Source organism: Eleutherodactylus coqui, chromosome 13, assembly GCF_035609145.1.
Source record: "Eleutherodactylus coqui strain aEleCoq1 chromosome 13, aEleCoq1.hap1, whole genome shotgun sequence".
Classification (NCBI taxonomy): Eukaryota; Metazoa; Chordata; class Amphibia; order Anura; family Eleutherodactylidae; genus Eleutherodactylus; species Eleutherodactylus coqui.
Genome location: NC_089849.1, coordinates 55,553,172 through 55,576,742, shown reverse-complemented (window position 1 = coordinate 55,576,742; position 23,571 = coordinate 55,553,172).

The following is a 23,571-nucleotide window of genomic DNA, read 5'->3' as shown; positions in this document are numbered from 1 at the left end:
AGCAGTAATAAACATGCCCCAGTGTCTTTAAAGTGAATCTGCGAGAATTAGAACCCCCAAGTAATGTTTTTAAGAAAACGTTTATTGAGAGGTTTGAATAAAGTTAAATAAAAGTTGTCAACTTCACCCAGCAGAGTAACTATGGTGTCCTGTGTAATATTTTGGGTCCATGGGGAAGAGGAGGTCAAGGTTACCCCCTGTTTTAAGACTATTACAGCCTGTCGGCAGTCTTACTGCATGCTGCCTTCATAGAGAATAGCATAAATATCCTGACAGGCTCCCTTTAAGAATTCTCCAAATACTAAAACTTAATTTAAATCAATATCTCATTAGGTACTTCATGTTTAGCTCACACCTTTAACTTGCCTTTTTAATTGGTAAAACATAGACTATTAACTTTTAGGAAGCAAGGCTCCTTCAGAATTGCTCCAGGGAACCCAAATCCATGCTGACTGATAGTAGTGGACTGCTTTAGGCACATTTCTGTTCTGTCAACTTTAGCAAGAACAGCCCTGGCCCAAGATCATTATGGAAGAACTGAAGAAATGCTAACAACCCATAAAGACAGTGATTTAAACTTAGAGGACTAGAGATCTTCACCAGAGTACTGCACAAGAGGGTCTCATCACCTTGGAATTATAAGATGGTCTCCAAGTAGGGGGCAGCTGGTAGAGGATGGGTGACAGAAGTGTAATTGTAACTTACTAAGGTTGTTAAACAATTAATGATTAATGATTTAAACAAGGTACCAGAGTATAAAGTATAAGGTAGAATAAGCCAAGTGAGTACATCAGATGGACAATACATTGGTTAACCAAAACAAAAGATTTGAAGTCAAAAGATTAGGTCAGATAAAGCCAAAATGTCAAGAACACACAGGAGATGAGAGTCATAATGCTATAGAGCTGAGCATCCTGCATTTACCTACTTTAACGTAGCACACAGTACATGGAGTAGGACATTCTTGGTCATGGAAATGGTGCACTGAATATGGAGAGAAGACCAGAAACTACAACTGATCTGTAAAGCAGCTCCCATATGGCGAACTGTCCTTTTTAAACCTAGCAGTCTCTTTTTTATTGGAGGGTAGTATAGTCATGAATGTAGAGCTATCAAATAATTTATATAAAGTACTGATAATTTCACTGGATGGGATTCCTAAAAAATTGTACAACTGTAACACCATGCAATAAAAAGTTTCAGTTCTTACAGATGTTACTGAACGACTATTGCTCCTGTGAGAAAGCACAAGAGCAAAACTTGTTGGGATGACTGCCGGGTGCTCAACAGTCATTCCATGTAAAGTAAGCCTAAGATAGATTATCTACTTACACCAGGTGAGAATTCATCAACCAGCGACTATTTTTTTAGATGTGCTGAAACGAGACGGTTAGCGACTAGTAAACATTCTTGTTAATCACCCTGTTGGTTTATATAAAAGAACTATCACTTATATGTTGCCCTCTCAAGATTGCTCTCTAGAATTAGGAGAGACCTCAACTAGAAATGGTACTGTGAGAGAAGCTACAAGGTTTCCTATCCTCCATTTAGGTCTTGTAACCTGATCTTATTGCAGCTTTTTACTGTCTGTCTGTGGCTCATATTATTTCTATCATAAGAATGCAAGGTTGTTTTCCAGGTTATTTTATAGAAGTGTCATGAGAAATAGTTCCAATCGGCCTGAGAGAAGTCCTGCCTCTAAAGAGATGTCACTGTTCTTGTTGAGTTTTCAGTAAAAATAAATTATAATTATTACAAGTGAGGCATGTTCTAGCCTTGTTTCAAATGTCCTTGTATAAAATATTGATTTGTAAGCTTCCTCGATGCTCGAGCATTGATTGTTAATTTGGATACCTGAAAACCTACTAATTAGTAAATAATTTTGCTAATGGTACTAAACCCAGGTCAGAGCCCATAGCTTTACCATGCAGTAAAGAAAGTGATTAGGGGAAAAAAAACAGAATCAGGAATGGGAGTTGTAATGAGAAATCGGAGACATACCTCTATATAGGACCAAATTAGGAATCAGAATCTGGAATCAGATCAGGGATTCTAGAAGCAATTAGAAGGAACAACACTGAAACTTAGGTAAGGAGTGTAGGTACAGTACAACTGGTGTGTGTGTGTGTATGTATATACAGTATATATATATATATATATATATATATATATATATATATATATATATATATATATATATATATATATATATATATATATACACACACATACATACATATATCACACATGCATAACCTTCTGGCTACAAATGTCCTTGACAGGCTACAGGTGGTGCAAGGAGACCAGGTCCATGGCTGGAATGAGTAACACCATTAGCAGAAGGCTTGGACTGGCGGGCCCTGAGCCAAAAGTGGGCACCTAGCCCCCTACATGAACAGGCCTGTACATACACTGCAATACATACTGATAGGCGGAGTAATATTTACATGCAACTGTTCAGTGGGCCCTAAGAATACATTTTACTGGTAGGCCCTAGACACCCCAGACTGACTCTGAGCAGGAGGCTATTTTCTCTGTTATCTACAATGTAATGTATCGCTGTATCTGGAAGTGATGTATATGTTATACTTTTCAGTAAAGGAACTTGTCTTCTATATGAATGGTGTCGTTTTGACAGTTGGGCATCTTTGAATGTGTACTTGAGTTATGTAACAGGATTTAATTGAATTGGAGTTCTGTATATTCATCTATACTATGTGGTTAATGGATAATTGATCTCAATACATTTCCATAGAGTCATAATAGATCACAAGGTCCTTTGACAATGGTCTACAACACAGAAGGATCTATGCAGAAAATGTGTAATAATTTACTTTGTGATCCTCATTTGTTTCATCATAAACTATTTTCCCATTATTTTTTTGGGTGGTGAATGTCTTTAGGCACCACAATGTCAACCTTGTTCCAAATGAAATAATGAATGTCTCTCAATGACATGCCCTTTAAAGTGAATCTGTCAGCTCCTATAAGCCCCATAAACTAGACTTATGGGCTCATAGGAGCTGAAGCACTGAATCCAAGCATGCGACTTTTATACTTGCCTCCCTCAAGGTTCCGTGCCATCCTCTTGCAAGCTAGAGCTGCAATCAACCCATAGACTACTTGTGAGTGAACACATAATGTGAACTATTCCTGTTATTGTATGCACGCACCCATGTAGTCCATGGGAATCATATAGCTGTGGCTTTGCAAGCAGACAGCGGGGGAGATAAATATAACAGCCACATCCTCTGATTCAGCACTTCAACTCCTATGTGCTCATAACTTTATGGGGTTTAAAGGAGCTGGCAGACAAGCCATTTCCAGAAATAAGCAAAGATAAATAACTTTCCGTACGATAGTGAAACACAATGCAAGAAGAGCAAGTACTGTACACCAAGCGTCAAATTCTTTCTTACATATCCATGTGCTTGACAAAGGGTTAAACTGACAACTCCGGCATTAGTGCAGTGCATACTGAGGCATAGTATGGCCCCATCGACTCGGGTCCCTTATTATGGTTCTGTACAATTGAGTTTGTATATAACCCTAATACAGCTTTATGCATGCTGCTTAGTCATACATATGGTTGTATTACGACTCTATTACATGGAGCGATAATTGGACCACCTTAGAGGTGCATAAGGCAGCTACTTTACCTCCATATGTGTGTGATTTCATACAAAGGTTTGGTACCGTGCTAGCCAGTAGAACAAAATATGATTGTTCCCTGCAAGAGAAACCAAGTAATCTTGTAGATATGATACCTTTTAATGGCAAACAAAAATACATGATGTTATAGCGAGCTTGCGAACCTCTAGGGTAAACTTCAATTGGCAGATTCAGCAAGCAGTAGAAACTGTAACTTGGTTCCAAGACACAAAAGAGCATGTGGTGATTCCTGAACTCTCTCTCCCTTGCAAGCTGAAGTCGCCCGACTGGTTTAAGTCCTGACTGTCTGTGAAAGTTATCTGCAGTGGCGTGGAGAAACTAGTGTGGGATTGCAGAGGGGCACACTGACTGTTATCTGTGCAGGGACCGTTTAGACTCACTCTCCATCCAGCTTCCGTGGGGTCTGCCTTGGATCTGGTTTTCTTCCAGCAGGGATGAAATAGATTCCGCACTCCTGTTAGGTGCTGTCGGGTACCAGTTTCTACCCAAATTCTGAATCTCCACTGTCCCACTGCGCTGCTCTGTCCGGACGAGCTATTCGCCTATACCTGCTCTCTCCGACTTCCGACGCTACATGCCTTTCTCTGCTGACTCCCTTCCTCTACCGCACCCTGGCTTTTTCCTGAGCTTCACTCGACTCCTCCCACTCCACCAATCAGAAAATGATATGCCAACAGCAAATCAGAGCTGAGCTGTTGCTAGGCAGACTAGCTCTTTAACCCATTATACCAGAAAAACAGGGTTCTTCCCCAGAAGCATGCCTCTGATGCCCCCCTAGGAGCACATAGTGAGGTCCCCAGGACTTAGTAACTGTTTTGACTACCCTGTAAGGCCCTTCGGGCCACTACACATGCACTGACATACCGGTGGTTCTGTTGTGCATACAAGCCCTTACGTTTTTTGGGGATCTAGTCTTCAGTTTTGACTGCAAAAAATGTGTTCCCTAACTGCGCTATGAATGGACTGGAAACACATTATGTTGGCTCTGGACCAAGTGATGCACCATTCATCATTTTATTCTGCATTTTCCATACAGGGAGAGACATCTCTTTTCTATCTCTGCACTTATGGGATGGGTGGGCAGGTAGTCATCTCAGTAAGCCTATCAGCAATCTCTTGTGGGATATTTAAACTAAATCAGAGGGTGCCTGCTATAGTCCTTGTGTTCTGGTCAATGCTCAGTGTTTTGTGCTATGTGGTCAGTTACCTTTGTTCCTCTGATTTGGACCTTGCTTCTTTGAAGCAGTAGAGTTGCTCTTTTCAGGGAAGATGCTCTGCTTAGTTGTGGGTCCAGTTGGGGCAGTTCAGGGAGAACTCTGTAGCAATACTTTCTGCCATTAATCACTGTGGGTTTTTGCCTCCTTTGTCAGCTTTATGTCTTCCTGTATACTTGTGACCCAGACTGTCACAGTGTCAAGCTCCATAGCCTGTGCCATCTTTTGTGCCAATGGGCCTAAGAAGACGTGACAGAATGGTGTTAGCAAAAATTAAGGCATATGTTGAAACAGACCCATTTTGATATTTAGAGATAGTCTATCTCTTGTGGTTGTATTGAATGGAATGGAGTGGCAGTGAGCATGTGTGACCACTGCTCTACTCATTCTGGACCTTCAGAACCTGTGTTTTCTTGATCAGTGTGGGTCCGAGCACTGGGATCATATAGTTATTTCCTGTCTTGCGAGTGGGAATTAACCTAATTTTGTGGCACAGACCTTATAGAAATGTCCTAGCACAGATTGTAATATAGCTTCTAATCTTAGAGTTGGCAATAGCTAACAGTGGGTGTAGGAAAACATGTACAAGACGGGTACATGATAATTCAGCCGTTCTGCGGGGATTGTATAATTATTTTGTGTAATTATTCACTGTGGTTCCATTCACCTTTAGCACAAATATATTCTGTGTGTGTCTCTGGAAAGTTGACTACGGAACTCCCTCTGCTAATGAAGATTATGTATTATATATGCTAATTCTAGCCCTCTATTGTACACGGCATCTTTCTTGATTATTCTGAGTCTGTGTCAGAAAAGGAGAAATCAAACTGAAAACTCGCAGGGTGTTGGCAGAGGTGCAAGATTTTCAATGCTTGACGCTGTTTTAGCTGCAGGTTCTCTGTAGAAACATGAGGATTTTTTTAAGACAAGTTTACGGCAGAAATCACCGGTAAGTTAATTGAATTAGAAAAACAGCATTTTAATCTACAAGATGAGCATGTTTTAAAAATAATGAAAATGTAGTCAGACATGATGGGATTTTATATAGATCTCCATGCAAGTGGAGAGGATGAGCAGAGAATTTCCAACATGTTGAAAAATCTCATTCAAATATTATAGTACAGCATGATCCTCTCACTAGGAAACCCAAACATTCCTAAATAACCTTTTAATTTACCCTTAAATCATGTATCCCATGTTCATATTAAAGGGGTTGTCTCATCAAGATGACCCCCATCCATATAGATGTAATAGAAGAGGTTATTCTGCCCAGATGCCCTATTATCCAGACAGGAGGGAGGCCACTTGGCATAAGCAACTCCTGCTCTGGCAGACTGAAGACATCCATATAATATATGGACATCCATTCATCTAGATAGCCTTATGGAATATGTAATAGTACATTTTCTCTGCAGCAATTACTGCTGGGGAGATTTGGCTGGGCGATACTTCCCCCGGAAAAATTCAAAGTCTGGTTCCGTGGCTCTTTATTCTGAAAATAAAGGGATTTGAAATGTTTTGAATAAGTCCTTATTTGTTATTTGAACCTATAGCCAGCTTACATTAACCCCTTTAAGAACACAATAGAGCGATTTTACTGTTACAAATACGCCAGCTTTCTGGTGAAAATTGCAAGACAAAAACTTATATTTACTTAGACCGGTGTTTCATACTCTGGACTAAGAAAACCTTGTGCCCAATTAGAAGCAACAAATGTACTCTCCCACATACCTGCTCCTCTACAACTGATCGTCCATCTCGTGTACCAGACCTCGGCTATACCTGCTGGCTATGTTTTTTCTCCAACCCCTTTGTACTGCATCGCCATCTCGTGTACCAGACCTCGGCAACTCTTGGACAACGCTACCTTCCAGTAAGTGGCTACAGCATGAGATTTCACTCCCACGCTAGACTCGGCACAGAATAATAGCACCCTTCTTGATAACCTCCGCACCTTCATTGCGGCTATGAATCAAGTGTTCGACAACCCCAATCACTGTGCAATAGCCGAAAGGAAATTGCATAATCTTCAACATGGTCGGCGTTCGGTTGCTGAGTATACAGCGGAATTTCGTCGTTGGGCTAATGACACTGCATGGAATCCTGCTGCGCAGCTGAGTCAGTTCCGAAGAGGACTCTCGGAAGGGTTAAAGATGAGCTGGCTAGAGCGGAGACCACGGATGACTTTATTCAACTACATATCTATTTAGATCAAAGACTTACAGAATGATGAAAGGAGAAGCTACGGCTCTTCGGAAATCACCCATCCTATTTATTCAGTCCATCCACCCTAAACACCCAACCAAGGATGGACTCTTCACCCGAGCCAATGCAGATCAGTGCCATCCACAACCCCCTCTCCATGGCAGAGAAAGAGGTGCTGCTCTGAGAATTTATGCCTGTACTGCAGGGGTCTGGTCATTATGGTAAGAATTGTCCTAATAAGTTCCAGAGGACTATTGCCTTCACCTATGTTAAAACCACAATTAACCCTGCCAACCTGAAAGGGCTGGATACTGCTCTGCCAGTCATCCCATCTGTTACCCAAGATGACAAGGAGAGGCATCAACCATCTCCCCACTTCCTTATCCCTATCGAGATAACTATGGGGAGCTGCAACATCTTAGGCACTGCTATGTTGGATTCAGGAGCAGCGGTGAATTTCATGGACTGCCAATATGCTCTTGACAATCATATTGCAATCAGAATTAAAACTGAATCCATAGACATGGAAATGTTGGACGGGTCCCACGTGATTTCGGGGCCCATCACTCAGGAGTCAAGTGAACTGGATATTCACTGAGCCAGAGCATTGAGAGACGATTAGTTTCCATCTAATTTCTTCTTCAAAATTTCCAGTCATTCAAGGAATCCCTTGGTTCTCTACTCACAACCCGGCCATCAACTGGGAATCGAGAACTATCACCTTTCTCTCAGAGCATTGTAAGGTGAACTGCCAATTCAAACTGCCCATGCTCAGTGAGGGGCAAGACCCCAAGAGTTATCCCCTAAAAAACAAGAAGGAGTCCACCACAATACCAGTCTGCAGCAAAAAGAACGCCGATCAACAGCCCCCTCATTGGCCATATGATTGTCCTATTAAGCTGCTTCCTGGATCTTTTATTCTATTTGAACAATCACAGAAAACGGCCATATAGTTACTGACTGAGGAGTGCATATAGATGCATCCTCCTCTCACCATGCAGGTAGCTGACTACCAAATGGAGGAGCCAATAACACCTGTGCAGGACACCGATGAGGCAGCCACTCACACTGCCTCTTGATATAGAGGGGGTGGCTGCTTGGTGTACACTCCCACACATAGTGGATACAGGGTGCCAGACCATTCTGATGTATGTAGTTCACCATGCAGACAAGCAACCTATTAATGACGCCATAATAATTCAGCGGGTTGCCCTGTACATCCAATAGTGAACCACATTGGTACTGCCACCCTGGGCTCCCCCTGGAGTTTTAAAGCCAAGCTGCATGTGAATGATGGATAATAAATGCAAGGCATTAGTTGGATTTTGGCCAAGATACATCAGCCCACTAACCATGTCACGGTTCCTTGCATGTAGTGAGTCCCTACACTAATATAAATACATCACAGAGGGGGAAATATAGAAACATAAAAGCAATTACAGAAAACGGCCATATACTTACTTACTAAGGAGTGCGTATAGATGCATCCTCTCACCATGCAGGTAGCAGACTAGCAGATGAGGGAGCTGATTGCACATGTGTGGGACAACGATGAGACAGCCACCTATTGCTCCCATTTCCACCCCTGTCCATCCATTGACTTTGTTTCAAGGGGATAACTTGTAATTCTGGTACAACCCCTTTAATAAATAGACCCTACAGTCTGCATCCAACTATGGGGCTTAGCTACATGAAATGGGTGTATGGCCTAAATGTGCCATTGTGCTCCAAAAATTGCACCAAATTTGTCTCAAAAAGTTCTTGCAAAATTGGGCATGGCGTAAGACTTGGTGATATAAACTTAGACTAGACCAGTTTAAAGATTTACCAAGTTTGTCCTCTAGCATAAGTCACTGTTTTAAATCCGGTGGATTTTAAGACTCTAATCATATAATATTAGTAAATCTGCTTCAATTTGTGAAGTTCACATAACTAAACACAGACATACTATATGAATGTGCAGTCTCCTCTAAAACTGAATTTACATTTTAAACATTAAGCTACACACATACCAAATCTCATTTCTGCTTCTTTTATATCGTAGATTGCAAATGATTGGACTTTTTCTGCCACAAGTTTCTTGACTGAGTCAATATCATGTCTAATATTTCTAGTCTATACCTGTGAGATCAAGCCAGGTCTTCTCAAGAGGAATGTACATGTGTAAAATAAGAGCGCGGGCACAGATGAATGGATACACGATGGATAGTAGAATAAATTAAAAGCAGCAGCGTGTTCAATTACCAACACTGATTTAATGGCTCCATGCCTCCAAAACCGAGCGGAATCTGAGGTGTGCTTTTTGTTTGTAAAACAGCAAAGTTTAGCAACCAACTGCCTACAATTTGATCGATGCTACAAATTACCTAAGGTGCGGGTCTGTAAATGGAATGTATAGCAGTCTGCACCTACGGATGTAGCAGAGCTCGTGAGCTATATGTTTTTGTACTGCTAACATAATGCAAGTAGAGCAATATAAAGGGGACACTTACGAATAGAGGTTCTAACTCCGGGTTTGACACAATTCCATGGTCAGTGTGAAGTTCTGCAAAGCCCTCTCCCCAAATAGACTGCAGTGATCGCAAACAAGGAACGGGAATCAACCCCATTGCTAAGCTTCAGCAATATTTAGTAGCATGCAAATCAGCCTAGAAATAAATTAAAGGTGCATTTGGTAGCATTTGGCTGGGCAGAGTTGATAAAGCCATGCAAGACATCTTTGGCAGCAGCTTTTCTTCCGGAAGAACATCAGGATCAGCAGTTGAAATTCAACGCGTCCGATTCTTGTTTGCCCCTACTTAATTTTTAGGACAAGAATCTAGGAGGCCACCATACACATGATAGTCAATCGGTGTGAACAGAATCGGTGGGTGAAGATGACTTTTCCTTAAAGCGACCCTCTGGTCCTGGACAAACGAAAATGGCCGAACCACTTCTGATCACACAGTGCATTAATAGGCATCATTAGTCTAAGACACTGCATGCTTTTCTGATTAGCCAGTGCTGCTCATGTGGACAGCAATAGCCAATCAAGGCAACATGTAGTTGTAGACTACTGATGCATAAATATACACAGTGTGCATCAGGTAGTCAAACAAGTACTTCAGCCATCTTTGTTTGTCCAGGACTGGAAGATCGCATTAATGTTTTCCTTCAGGAAATAAAGACATAGGTGGTCTTCCATCTATATGTTCCTACAAGAAAGCATTGGGTTCCTGTTAATTCAAATGTTACAACAATTTGCATCTCACCAAATGTAAATTTGAGGCCTCAGCTCAAGTTCCCAAAAATGGATTCCGTGGATTCCAACTGGAATGCATTAGGGTTATATATACAACTACCATGATGTTCAGCTATGTGGTGGTGATCAATGCAAAACAGCTGCACTGGCTGCTATATATTTAAAGGGGTTATGTCCACAGTATAGGGAATAAATTGCTGAGGTCCCAACCGATCCTGAGAATGGGGGTCCCTGTCCTCTTTACTGCTGGCTTATTGCGCCCTTGCAATGAGGAGAAGACCATACGAAGTGCTGGTGCAGCGTCCCATAGGTTGTCCCCTGATGCAGACCATACGTTGAGGAGCTGGGAGGGTAAGGTGGACGTTTATCATGGCGGCACTTACCAGGCTCCCTCCCGGAGGGACACACATAGCCTCGGCCAGGCCAGCACTGGGCCTCTTCCGGACACCTCTAGGAGAGGGATGACCAATAAACATGCGAACAGGCATTGAAGTTGTCAGGGTGACCCCACTGTTTCGTTACCCACTGGATGACCCTCGGTGGTAAATAAATGAGCCGCAGACTTGCGTAACTCAGGTCCCTGGGAACAGTCAGGGCCTGGCAAAACTTTACTTGACATCAACTCAATACAAGGCACAATTCTACAAGATGGCTGTGCAGGCAAAACAGTAGACTTAAAGGGGTTGTCCCGCGAAACAAAGTGGGGGTATACACTTCTGTATGGCCATATTAATTCACTTTGTAATGTACATTGTGCATTAATTATGAGCCATACAGAAGTTATTCATTTACCTGTTCCGTTGCTAGCGTCCTCGTCTCCATGGTGCCGTCTAATTTTCAGCGTCTAATCGCCGGATTAGATGCGCTTGCGCAGTCCGGTCTTCTTCTTTTCTGAATGGGGCCGCTCGTGCCGGAGAGCGGCTCCTTGTAGCTCCGCCCCGTCACGTGCCGATTCCAGCCAATCAGGAGGCTGGAATCGGCAATGGACCGCACAGAAGACCTGCGGTCCATCGAGGGAGAAGATCCCGGCGGCCATTTTCACCAGGTAAGTAAGAAGTCACCGGAGCGCGGGGATTCAGGTAAGCACTATCCGGTTTTCTTTTTTAACCCCTGCATCGGGTTTGTCTCGCGCCAAACGGGGGGGGGGGCTATTGAAAAAAAAAAAACCCGTTTCGGCGCGGGACAACCCCTTTAAGGTCCGGGAGGAAAATACAGGATGACACCAGTCATGCAGGCCACGTTATCTAACTGGCACCGCTCCTAGACGAGGGAAATCTCCAAAGGAGTATAAGGGTATGGACACTCCACAGACACTCTTGGTTATAGTACCTCTGCATGGTGATCTCAACCTCGTCTCTCTGCTCTCACACTCTCTCTCTCTTTTCCGGCTCTCACTCCTCCGCAGTTACTGGCATATAGATCCTCAGAAACCGCTCCCCCTCTTCCATGCTTCACTACATGAGGGTTGAAGGTAACCCCATGTTGCTGGCACTCTTACTCAGGAACCCAGAAGAAATGGAACTCTCTCTCTCTAACTCAAAACACTCATATTTATAGACAACATAGATAATGTGACTAGACATATATTGATAGGTTGCAGGCATCTCCCAGTCTCATGCAAACATTAACCTCTCACTTGCTGCAGCTGTGCAATACATATGACAAAATGACTAGACAACTTTGAAAAGCACATCTACAAAAGATATGACATGCAGGACATTTATGGAGGGACCAGAAATATATACATTCCGGGCCACTACACTGGTTGCACAGCACTCTGCCACTCCATTCCTTTTTAATGAAACAGCAAAGCAGCAAGTACTCTCATTTTCATCAGCCCCACTGAAATGAATGGAACTCTGACTGTGCATGCTCGGCTAGCACTCCATTCATTCTAATATTACTGCAGGAGAAGAAGAGACCCTGCAATGACAGGCAGAGAGGGACACGGGTCCCCCATTCTTGAGATTGATGGGGTCTCAGCAGTGAGACCTCCACAGATCAGTAAGTTATCTCCTATCCTGTGGATAGGAATGACTTGTGATCCTAATACAACCCCTTTAAAGTAAGGGCCATAACATAGGCCTGCAGGGTGGTGGCTGAAGGCCCACATGACAGGGTTAGCAGGGAAGTGGGAAGGAAAGGCTTAACAGTAAGCTAAGAAGAGGGAGTTGGACAGGGGATGAAAGGTACAAAAGTGTGAGGGAAAGCATTGCAGATATCAGAGGAGAAGAAGACAGAAGCAGGAGAACCAGGGAGAAAGAAACTGAGAAAAAAAGTACACTGACTGATGAATGTGGATGCTGTGATTGAGCAGTTCTGCGCTGCTGCTGTCCAAGGTACTGACTGTCTGCAGAACGGTAGAAGAAAAAGTGATGCTGCAGGAGACAACACAGAGGAGAATGCCCGCTCTGGCATGGCTAAGCCAAGGGCGCAAGACGAGAGTGTGTTGCCTGCTGGAGAGCCCTTCTGAGGACCCGGGCCAGGTTTCACCCACACTACCTGCTAGCGGGTAGAGTCAGCCTGGGAAGAATCCTACGAGAAGGCACAGCTCAGTGCTAGGCCTCGCTCCAGGCAGGTCTGGTACTCGGTTGACATCAGAGAGCAGTGGACATGCGAGGAGAAATTTTCCTGGCAATGAACCAGTCGGGGAGCTTCCTTGTCGCCCAACTGGAGTACATGGTGAAGAGGATGCCCGGAATCCAGATGTCGGTCTGGAAGTCAGCGGGTAAAAGGGAACGGACAGCAATCAGCCAGTCCCATGACACAGAGGATGGATTAGTTGTCAAGGATGTTGGGGGTCGACTGCTGGATCAGCCTGTTGAGTATATGTCCATGTTATGTCCATACAATGTTGATAGTCATATGGCGCTCGCAGGCAGTGGTTTAGGTTGGGGGTGAAGTGACAGGTTTGAATGCGTGCAGTGGCAGGGAGGATTTAAGGGACATTTTGGGCTGTGGGTGTACATTTTTAAAAAGATATAAGAGAGGAATTGGGTTGAGTTTGGAGGGGAGTGGGGGGGGGGTTGACCCATCTTCCATTTTGTTTTGAATGACCCTATCAACTCCGTGGGAGAGTCCGGCAGCTTGTGAAGTGTTGCATATCATCGCATGAGGGTAGTGGGGGTCCTTGGAGTCATTTATAAAAAAATTGGATGGTTTGTGTTGGGTCTGACGCTTCTAGGTCTGACAGGGGAGGGTAGAGAGAGAGAGAGTCCTTGCAGAGATTGTGGAATTGATAGCCTTGTAAAGGCTAGTGGTGTCTGAGTCAGTTGGAGTGCAGTTGGAGGCAATAGGGATATTTCCCTTTAAATGGTACAGCGTCAAATTTCTTGGGGCTTCAGGGACCTCCTCCCTCTTTGCGATGCAGCAGTAAGTTAGGTATGAAAATATGGAATGGGGACATTGATAGCAAAGACTGTTATTCACCCAGTGCATCTCGAAAGCATTCGTTTGTTAGGATGCTATTGGAAAGGGGGATATTTTATGTTCAGCATTTTCATATTAGATATTCTAGACTGTCTCGGTAATTCATTACAAGGACAAAACATTTTTTGTCCAGGTCTGGTAAGTTTGCCTAGTTGTTTGATTCTCCTTGGCATGCTTCAGTGGGTGTTGCAACATTTTGGGGTCCTGTTGGCTCCTGATAAAACTTTAACTTCCTGGGCGTTACCATTCACACTGAGGTTATGGAATAAAAAGAAAAAAAACAGTTGCCAGCAGATAAAAAAATTGCAGTCCTTGCAGCAAGAAGTTAACAGGGCCCAGCAGGTCAATAGGATTATGCTGCAAGACCTGCAATCTCTGCTGGGGAAGTTTAATTTTGCATGTCAGTGAATGCCCATGAGAAGAGTTTTGTATCAACATTTGGTGACCACCACGTCGGGAGCTAATGGGTGGCCCGTCATTACATTCGATTAGAAAAAGAACATAAGGTGAATTTGGAGGTGTGGATGTCCTTTTTTGGACCGTTGCAATGGGAAATCAGTAATGATTTCTTAGTCATTTGAGAATTGAGCATATGAGGAAGTTTGGTAGATTGGGCTTTAATATATTGGTTGGGAAACACATCCATGCCGGTCTGTAGCTAACGCTAATCGCTTTATAGTGGCTTTGGCTTTTAGGTTTGGTCTTAAAATTAGGGGAGAAAAGACGTGACAAAACTATTTTTTAATAGGCCAGGCCCTGAAAGGTTTCAGGAGGGAGAAGTATTCACCTACTTTTCTAATATAACACTTTCATTGTATAGTTACAAAGCAGCAGATGTACCTGCTATTGTTATAAGCAAACCAATGCAATTAGTTGCGTAATATCGCTGCTTCATAAAATGAGCCGTAACACAGTCAAGGTTTACTTCACTGCCGGGTCTTTCTAACTACTCGTTCAAGGTTTGCTTTCTTGTAGGAAGTGTTACTATATTTATGAAAATGTAGAGCTATTTCTAAAAAGCAGTTTTTCTGCATTCTAGGTAAATGAACCAGAATATAAAGACATTTGTTATTACAGTAGTGAACTCTCATAGCTTAAAGGAATATTCCCTTCTTAGACATCTATTGCATATCCGCCTTGGAAATATCTCCAGAATGGGTTGCCTATTAATCTGTATCCCTCCTGGTGAGATGGGCGCTGGCCATTGCATCCAGGCACAGAGTGAATGAGAGGTGGACGTGCCATAAATATACCTATTGATATGCCATTAATGTCTAAGGTGGCAATGCCCCTTTAAGCAATGGCATTTCTCCCCTTCCTAACCTCAGAGCTTAGCGTTGGCAAATAGCTGGTTACCTATTGGCTGTCTGTCACGCCTCCACTGATTGGTGAGTAATTCCAGGGTGGGAAACCTTAACATGAGACCCTATGCAGAGTGGGTGGAGAGAAAAAAAAGTGCGGGAAGAGAGAGGGGAAGTGAAGGAGGAGTCGGTGTGCAGAAGGAGGAGAAGGAGAGAGGAGTCGGACGAAAAAGCTATGTGCAGCAAGTCGTGGTCGAAGAGGAGGAAGGAGTGTTAGCAAGCCAGCCGTGTGTGCAGTGTTTCACAAAGCCAGCAAGTGTAGCGAGGTCCCTTTCAGCTCCCTTGTTCTTCCAGTGAGGAGATCTGAGTTGCAGGCCAGTGTTCCACAAAACAGTGAATTTAACTACCCGGTGAATTCAAAGCCAGGATTAGTTCTGCGGCCATCTTTAACTATCATCCAACACCTGCATTCTACACTTCCAGTAAACCCGCCAGCTAACTAGTACTGAGGGGAAATCTTATTGAGTTACCTCTAGGAGTATAGAGAGAGCGTTGAAGAAATTGTTGTTTTAAAGTACAAATCTACTGCATTCAACGTGTTCAATTACTGCAACATTGTCAGCTCTGCTACATCCTTACTGCTACAAAGTTCTACTGTATTGTATTTTGTTATCATCAAAAGCTTCAGTAAATCTGCATGCTCCCAGTTTACTAACACAAGCTACCGGACTCATCTCAAGTTATTCTGCCATCATTAGACTTGCGAGTTTAGGTTGGAGTACTGGCGTCACCCGTGACAAAAACAACTGTTTATTCCAGACATATCTACATACATTAACTTTGCCACTGTGCAACAGTTGAGCAGAGCCCCTTTACTGCCACTGTCAGGTAGGGGGGTATTACAGAGCCACTCATGGCAGCCATCTTGCAATCCCCCTGGTCTTACCCACTTTGGTGCGCTCAGCTTGGCTGTTGCACTGCTTTGCGGGAAAAAAAAACCGCCACGTGTTCTATCATGCTGTGATTGTTTTGTAGCCCATGTTTACCTATGGAGTCTCCTTGTTTATCACATTGCACAAACTTGCAATTTTCGTGCAATGCATTTTTAACATTAGAAAGTCCTATTGACTTTGGAAATTAAAGAAAAAAATGGGCGATTTTAATGCATGATTTTATTGCAAGCAGCTGCAATGCTAGATTATTCTACAAAAAGGCAGTCATATAGCTGAAAAAAAAAAAAACCAAGGGAACAAAGACGCAATTTTGCTACGATTTTTCTCGCACGTGTGAAAGAGGCCCAATATCTAGAAGTCTATTAAGAGGCACAAGCCTATCAATACATATGTCTCATCTGGTGGCACCTCTGTTTGTCAGCTGAAAACCTCACCAGCCCCAAGCTGGAGTAGATGTTAGCTACAATCTACACTATTTTCCAGTGTAGATTATGGTAAATACTACACACGGCCATGCGCCATAAAACCAGGCTCTGCCCAACTTTTAAAAAAGTGGCATTGTGCAGTGGAAATGCCCCCCAAAAATTACAGTTTTCATGCATTCACCAAAATTGTGATGTTCAGACACCAGAATTTTAGCGTCCAGTGCATATTAATTTTGCCCCATTGTGTCTGTTACATGTATAGGTGGAGTGGACAACAAAGCAGGAAGTTGGGTACAACACATAAACTTGTCTTAGCGCCTTGAAGAATTAACATGTCATGTAGATCCCTGTTAAATATAAACTATAAGACATGTTAATTGTTGTCATTATTAAAATACTATTGGTTGTAATTACTGTTATAATAAAGAAAATTAGCAATTACTAATTTTAATATTTTACAGAAGATATAATTAAAATGAACTAAATTTGTAATCATACTAATCAAAATTAGGTGAATAATAATCAGGAAAGCATTCTAAAGTATCCTGAAACTGATAGTAATATTGACCTGACCATTTATTTCCCCAATCTGACTACTTGTATGATGTATGCAGAATTTTAACTCTCAATATACAATAATGTGAAGGTGGTGGCTATATAAACTCAGACTTGAATGGAGAGAATCACACACAATAAAGTGGAAGCCCTAGTTATCAGACAATTATTGTACAATTGATCAGAAATGTTTTAGGTGGGAAAATTCAATTTAAACAAAGCCTAATATTATTCAATGTGGCTGCATCAGATGTGGTGTTGGAATTGGCAGAGATTGCGGAGATTGTTATCAAAGTATCTGCAAGTCTGTCAGCCTGCAGCCTCTGAGTACACCTGTGAAGATAGCCCCTCCTCCCCTATTGCCAAAAAATTGTCCATGTCCTTGTTACTACAGAAGCTCTGTACCTAACGACAGACAGTGGATGGCAGAGAAGCTGGGAGATCCCTAGTAGCAGTCACTTCAAATGTGAGTTACAGTGTTTAGCCCCTTAATGCTCTAGGACATACATTTTCATCCTGCAGCATCAGGGTATGTATGAAGAGAGATTGCGGGTTGACCTGACTTCATACAGCGTGGGCGGCAGCTGTTTATTACAGCTGACACGCACGGGCAATAGCTGCAATCAGCTGCACAGCTGATCGGTGCTATTAACCCTTTAAATCCCACTGGCAATTCTGGCATTTAAATCCCCTGAACAATGAAATCGCAGGGAGCTGTGCGGGTGTCATGGCAGCCGGGTTCCTCTTGAAAGGCAGTTTGCTATGACAGCCCTATGGCCCATCAAGTCATCCCCGTGGGGTGGCTTGATAGACTGCCTGTCAGATTGCAGTATGATGTAATGCTATCTACATCATAGTGCAGGAGCGATCAAAGCATCGCACGTTGTGGTTCCCGAGGGGGGCTAAAAAGAAAAGAAGGAAAAATAAGGTCAATAAAGTAATAAAAGTATAAGTCACCCCACGTTTGCCATATCTATAATAAAAAAAATCTAAAAAGTAAAACAAAAATACAGATTTGGTATCACCGCGACTGTAAAAGTCCAATCTATCAAAGTAACACATTCCACAGTAACGTAGTCCGCAAAAAAAAAATAATGTCAGAAATGCACTTCTTCAGTCACCCTATCTACCAGAAAAAATGCAATAAACAGTGATCAAAAAGTTGTATGTATTCTGAAATGTTACCAACGTAAACTACAGGATGTCTCGCAAAAAATGAGTTCTCGTGCAATACGTAGATGGAAAAATAAAAAAGTTATCGTGCGCAGAAGATGGCGGCAGAAAATAATGAAAAAAAAATGTCTTTGAAAAAAAATTCTCTAAGCAATTCCTCTGGAGCATTCACTATTTAAGACCTCTGTCAAGACCCGAACTGACACACAGCACCTACAGCTTATAGCTCCAGGGGCAACTGTGATCACTGACAGGTTATCTTGAACATTCTTCATGCCCTGAATGCTGTACTATTTTGCCATTTTATGGAAATGTTGTTTCCTTACTGTAAAAATATAGGAGGCCCACAAAGTCAAATAGCTTTATACCCCATATCTGAGGGACTATACAAAATTCACCAATTCTTGTACCTTTTGATGTGCAAGCCAGAATCCTTGAAAAAGCTGTCTACAGATAGGTGTCTCTTCTTTTTGGAGGGGGCTCTGGTTTGGCTAAAACCTCGAGCCATGTTTCAAGAGTCTTTAATGGGTTAGCCATTGACAGATAAGGTACTGTGGCTGTCATAGCATCACCTGCAGAGTGAGGATTGAGCCTGGATAGACATCATACCATGAGCCATAGCCCTCAACATCCCCATTTCGATCCATGGTGACTGTCTTCTCAGTGTGACATATCTCCTGCTATTTTTGGTGGATTGGTTGGCAGGGAAGTGGGTCAGCTCAGCCAGCCAATCACCATCTATCTGCACATATGTATTCCGGCCTCTCCTCTCAGAGGGTGCTGGTTATACTCCAGCGTCAGTTGGTTTGACTTCTGTCTGACTTGTTGTCTGCTTTCTCCATTGTATACCTGTCTGACTCTGGTCCAACTCCTGGCTGATACCCGTCTGACTCCTGTTTAACTCTTTTTCTGAGACTTGTTTGAACTCTGATTTTCTCCTGTCTAACTTCAATCTGACTCCTATGTGACTCCCTGTCTGACTACTGTCTAATTCCTGTCTGAAAACCTTCTGCTGGAAGTTGTATCTGGTTCCTGTTCATAACATATTTATTTATCAAGCTAAGTCTATTCGGTGATTACTTTGTCTGGGGTGTGGTTACATCATTTCCCTGTATGACTGCGGTTTATATTTATATTCCATTGAATCTTTTGTCACATCCCCCTTTTCAAACCAGGGAAAGTCAGAATCCCCCTAGGTTCCTGACATGGGACCGTCCAGATCAGGGCAATCACCATGCTTAACCCTTTGCAATCCAATTTTGGATTCAGGGTTTCCTAGGGGGGGTTTCTCTTTCTGCCATTATACAATGGCACCACCTGCTGGCTAGAGCTAGTACTGCAGTATTGAACATGCTGGAGAGGCCCCCCGACAATAGAGCGGCCAGTAATATACAGTAAGAATACCCTGCCGGATTTCTTCCGACATCGGGGCTGCACAGCCTTCAATCAGAATGTCTTTAGACGTCAGACAGTGGATTGGAAAGGGTTAAAGGCAGTTCACTCTCATATCAGTTGATTAGGGTCAGTTTACCTGATATCCCTTTTTTTGCATTGTTATTTGTTACATATTTTTACGTTGACTATGTTTGTATATATTGTGTGATATCTGTCTATTAGACTTACGCCCACACATGGGATAAGCCCTGTATGCTAATTTGCATACTTTTCCCCAGGAAGCATTGCCTGTAACACTCCCCCTTCATCAGCTTGTGGTCTCCACGAGAGTAACAATATCCTCCCAAAAGATGTACATTTTGAGACATATTTTTGTACAGATTTGTTTTAGTTTTTCTTTTTGATTTTTTTTTTTACATTTCATAGACATTTTATGTGAAGATGTCCCATCTACATTAGATTGAAAATTACACTATATTAGCTCCTCAAATAAATGTGACACTTCTGCACACCCTCTCGCACTAGAACAGCCTGAGCCTTGAGATGAATAAAACATTTATGCCACATAAACAAATTTAGAGGATTTTCTACCAGAGGGAGTTAAACTGCATGAAATACTAGAGAATAGTTTATATTCAATTCCTGATAACTCAGACATGAAGGGGAATATCCATTTTCTTGGAAATAAATTATATATACCAATACATACATATATATATATATACACAAACATACAGAATGCTTTTCCTTGGACACAAAATACTAAATGTTATTATGCTGAGGAAAATAAAATCAAATTGAATGAGGGCAGAATCGGAAACTCTGGGACAGTCACCTGCTTTATTTCATGCCTGAGCGGCTAGTGCCATCCAACTCAGTTATCAATATCACTCCTTCACAGTTATTGACAGCGAAGCTGCGTGTTCCCGGCTGCAATATGAGGTTAATAACACCTTTGCTTGAGCTGGAATTACTGGCCTAGATGAGGAATGCAATAAACACAAAACCAATACTGTTATGGCCCAAGAAACCACTCAGGCTGTCGGAGATACATGCAAGTCTGGTCATATCTCAGTCAGACGTACTATTATACATAAAGTCTTCTGTTAAGCTGGATAGTGAGGCTCTAATTAAACAAACATTGAGATGTCAAGACGCGAACACGCTACATTATCAATATCCTTCAAGTATCAAACGCATTGTTAACTCGGAATATCTCAAAGACGTTGCCTGCTGGATGCTTATGTATTCCTATAGGCAACTAAAGCAAGACATCAAGGGCAATTTTAAAAAAGGCCAAACGGAGGACTTTTACTATGGTCCCAGAGAGTAGATGCCAGATGTTTGATGCACATTCAGTCAAGAGACCCTATATATCAAACAGAGGAATATCCTATTCTTTGGGCGAAAAACTATTCTTAGCTGTCATTCAGCTGAGAGCTGCCCCTGATTGGTCCCTGCGCTGAGCCAATCAGAGGCAGCACTCACTCACCCATTCATGAATTCATGAATGGGTGAGTGAGAGCTGCCTCTGATTGGTGAGGCTGTGATCAATCAGAGGCAGCTCATTCAGCAGGCGGGGATTTTAAATCCCCGGCTGCTGAATACTACTCACAGCAGTTCAGGAGAACTGCCGGCCGGCCGCGGCTGAACTCTGTCTGCCGGGACAAGGTGAGTATATATTTTTTTTAACTTTTTACACATTTCTGGATGATTTTCAGAGGAGGGCTTATATTTTTAAGCACTTCCCGAAAATTAATCCAGCTGTATTGCCGGCTCCATTGAATTCAATGGGCAAACATCATTCTTCTCTGCCACAGCTGTTACAGCTGTGGCAGAGGAGAATGATTTGTCTAGTATATGTTCTCAATGGGGTCGGTGCTGCTGCCGCCAGCCCCATTGAGTGCATATAGAGAAGAACAGGAATCGCAGATCGCAGAAAGGCGCGATCTGCGATTTCTGTTCTATAATAAATCAGACGAGCGCATAAAAAGCGCTCATGTTTCCGATACCATTGCAAAGCAATGGTTCTATAAAAACGGCGATCGCATGCGCATGCGCAGATCGCACCGAAAATCGCCCGTCTGACGGAGGCCTTATGCTGAATTCATTACCGTGGAGCCAACTCCTTCGGGTATGTAGAATTTTGGATAACGAACACATCGATACACGTTTACAACAGATGTGTGATAAATTTGTCAGTAGAGGCTACCCAAGGGAGTTGGGTCACCATTTGAGTGAGAAGGCGCGTACAGTCGAATGTGAGACATTGTTAAAACCAAGCAATAGGAGGAAAACATTAAAACGTATTCCATTTATTTCGATGTATGGTCCGTTAAGTGGCAGGATTGCTCATACACTCAGGAAACACTGGCATATTCTTGCAGAATGAGGTTTGGAGGTTGAAGAGTTCAGCACACCCCCTTTAATGTCGTATTGAAGAGGGCCTAATTTTAAGGATTTGCTGGTTCATACAAGCCAGCAGAGGAGTAAGATTTAAGCCCAATGCAGAAATGGGAATTTTTACTTGTCTATCATGCTCCTGTTGTGCAACATCGGTAGAGGTAAGGACTTTTCTCACCCCTTGACGGGCGAGATTTATCCTATATGGGGCCGTTTTACGCATACCCCGTCGTTCGTGGTGTATATCATTAGCTGCCCTTGTGGCCTGATATACGTCAGCAAAGCGACTATATAGGTGAAGAACAGGATCATCAACCATAAAAGCACGATTAGGACTCGGAAACTTGATTTACCTGTGGTAAAGCATTTTGTCGAAAAAGGACATGCAGTGAGTCAAGTTTGTTTCCGTGTGATCGATCACGTGCCGCCAAGTAAGAGGGGTGGAGATCAAGAGAGATTGTTGAAATATAAGGCATTGAACTGGACTCATAAGCTTGATGCACTTCATGGTATGAATCTGGAATGTAATCCTGTGGCTTTCATGTAGACAGGTTAGTAGTTCTCCGTGCTGTTTTTAACACTGAATGTATAGGGCAGGGGCGTAACTAAGAGGATGCAGGGGATGCGGTTGCACCCGGGCCCAGGAGCCTTAGGGGGCCCATAAGGCCTCTCTTCTCCGTATAGGGAGCCCAGTACTATGAGTAAAGCATTATAGTTGGGGGCCCTGTTACAGGTTTTGCATTGGGGTCCAGGAGCTTCAAGTTACGCCTCTGGTATAGGGTGTACTTGTACTCACATTCTGTTTTTGTTCTTATTGTTATAGGTGACCGGGATGTGGAGATGGTGCTGCTTCTGTACCACAGGGACATAGGAAGATCTTATTTGACCTTCAAGGGGCGTGTTTTTCTGCACGTACTTTTTCTTTGTTTGTTTCTACCCTTGATGCCAGTGATTAGAGTGGTGTAAACAATGAAGTCTGTTATGCATGGAGCCATTATGTATGCTTTTATCTTTTTAATAATGGGTATATAAACCGCTGTAGGTAAATTCTGAGGTGCCTTGCCGCTATGCACTGGTTCCCATGGGAACAATAGAAATACACGGTTGTTGCTGAGGCAGTTATGTCTGCCTGCATAGGTTCCTCACTTGCGCGGGGCTGCTATAGGAATCTGGTTGTATACAGCCAAAATGAAGAGACTCTCGCAAGATCTGCGGGATCCCGCGCAAACACACTAAGGAGGCTGTTTTAGACGGGGAAGCCACTGAGATGCAATATTCTCACGATATCCCCGGTCATTGCACATGCGCCTTTGAGCCAGCAGGTTGCTAAGATGGCGCGGCCCTGGCAATTGGTATCCCTGTGGTTGGAGTGTGCATACCACTACCCGGAACCAGAGGCGTAACTTGAAGCTCCTGGGCCCCAATGCAAAACCTGGAACGGGGCCCCCAACTATAATGCTTTATTCATAGTACTGGACTTTCTATATGGAGAAGAGAGGCCTTATGGACCCCCTAAGGCTCCTAGGCCCGGGTGCAACCACATCCCCTGCACCCTCTATAGTTACGCCCCTGCCCGGAACACCTACCCTGCACAGCTGCTATGTC